Here is a 2193-nt window from a genome sequence, read left to right as displayed (position 1 = left end):
AGACACACGCAATGAATAACCGTGACCCATATGTCCTGCACATGTGTCCGCCCCCTGGTACACGCAGGCAGAATGTAAATGAGTTCCAGGAAAATAATGAATATGAAGATGAGTTCCAGGAAATTTGTTGGATATGTTTCAGTTTGGTTTTCAAATATATAACACTTCTGCTTACAGGTATGCAAGATAAAAGTGATCCCCTTACACCAGGTGACTAATAAGAGACTAATAACTAGACTTCCTAATTTAAAACCTAACTCTGGGTTATAGAGTTTGATTCCACAACTCAAAGCCATGCTTTTGGAATCAGTCTTTCCACTGGTGAATAACAGATCTGACATCCAAGTGCATTTAGCAGAGATGAGCCTGCTGTCTATCAGAAGGTTTCTGCTCTGTAGCCCCAGGGAAATCTCCTGGGGAAGCAGCGAGGAAGAGAAACTCAAATCCTCAGATGTGCCGAGCTAGGCTGGGCTCCTGGGACACAGGGAGCTCATACAAGTGGGCAGTGCTGCAGAGAGACAGCTGTGCCCAGGAGCTGCTGTTGTGCACAGCACAGACTGCAAGTGACAGACAGAGAGAAGAGAAAGGGGAAAGAGCTTCCAGGATGTGTACGGTGTGAGCAGGCTGTGAGAGCACAGCAGGAGAGTTACTCACAGAACAAGAAATGGTAAGTCTCACTACAGACCATGCAGATGCTTTTCATAGAAATTTCACTTAATCTGGGACATCCCATAGCAGATCTGGCTGCAGGCACTGCATATTCCTTTACTGTGTTAATAGCCTTCTGCTCCAGCTGAGGGCTTCTGTGCTGCAGTATCAGACCACAGCCATGAGGGCTGCGTGTCCCAGCACGGCTGCAGGCTGTGCAGCCGGGGCTGCAGGCGGGTGCCCAGGGCTGTCCTGCAGAGCAGGGTCCCTGCTGTGCCCCAGGGGCTGTGTGCCGGGTATGGGACTCTGCCGCCTGCCAGGCTCAGCACTCAGCCTGCCCGGGGAGCTGCCCAGGGCGCTGCGGGGAGATGTGTGGAGGGAAGGAGCTCCCCGGCAGGGCTTGTGCTGCCACAGCTGCTGCCTGGGGCAGGGGGATCACAGCTCCGCTGCACAACACTATGTTTCCTAGGGTCCATTGCAAAAGGAGAGCCAAGGCAGGGGGTTTCCATTTCCTGTTCTGAAAGAAGGAAAGAGGATTGTGGCAGAAATCTAAAAAGGTATGTCTAACTTAAAAACAGCTCTTCAACTCACAATTATTTTTTATCAATCCATCTTTTTTGTTGTTTTTGTTGTTTTTTTTCTTTTGTGAACAGTCACACAGGTTGTACTTTCAGCCTCTCCTTTTGAAAAGGAATCAATCAGTTTAACTCATCGTTGTTTTCTGCAGACATTAATAGTTGATGTCTCCTGCAAACAGGCAGATTTTTTGATTGAAGTACACAGAGGCAGGGGCTGGGGTCTCAAAGAACACCTGCTCTGAAGGCGAAAATATGCAGGAGGCTGTGATGTGATTAGGATATGAGAAGAAAATAAGAGCTCCCTAATCTACTTCTTTTTAAGGGATGGTGAAGTTCATGATAATGATCGTTTTCCGAAGGGAAAGTAAAAAATTATAGTACAGCAGGAGGAGTGTCTCTGAGAATGGTCTATATTTGTCATTATCTTCTGCACTCTGAGCAGGACTCCAAGCCCAACAACAGCAGATGCCCAACAGCAGCTCCATCAGCGAGTTCCTCCTGCTGCCGTTGGCAGACACGCGGCAGCTGCAGCTCCTGCACTTCTGGCTCTTCCTGAGCATCTACCTGGCTGCCCTCCTGGGCAACGGCCTCATCAGCACAGCCGTAGCCTGCGACCGCCGCCTGCACACCCCCATGTACTTCTTCCTCCTCAACCTGGCCCTCCTCGACCTGGGCTGCATCTCCATCACTCTCCCCAAAGCCATGGCCAACGCCCTCTGGGACACCAGTGCCATCTCCTACACAGGATGTGCTGCACAGCTCTTTTTCTTTGTCTTCTTCATCTCAGCAGAGTTGTCCCTTCTCACCATCATGTCCTATGACCGCTACGTTGCCATTTGCAAGCCCCTGCACTACGGGACCTTGATGGACAGCAGAGCTTGTGCCACCATGGCAGCAGCTGCCTGGGGCACTGTGCTTCTCTATTCCCTGCTGCACACTGCCAGTACATTTTCACTGCCTTTCTGCC

At 50.3% G+C, this 2193-nt stretch overlaps 1 long non-coding RNA gene across 1 annotated transcript; it reads left to right on the top strand.

The window, feature by feature from the left end:
* The first annotated feature begins 393 nt into the window (after window positions 1-393).
* LOC146755136 (uncharacterized) lies at window positions 394-1771 on the top strand. The gene is made up of 3 exons (XR_014938408.1): window positions 394-667; window positions 1118-1205; window positions 1669-1771. It is a non-coding gene; the product is annotated as an uncharacterized LOC146755136 (long non-coding RNA).
* The last annotated feature ends 422 nt before the right edge of the window (window positions 1772-2193 follow it).

Source organism: Coturnix japonica, chromosome 36, assembly GCF_054131305.1.
Source record: "Coturnix japonica strain WE chromosome 36, WE-NBRP24, whole genome shotgun sequence".
NCBI classification, from domain to species: domain Eukaryota; kingdom Metazoa; phylum Chordata; class Aves; order Galliformes; family Phasianidae; genus Coturnix; species Coturnix japonica.
This window is presented reverse-complemented; position numbering and strand designations above follow the sequence as displayed.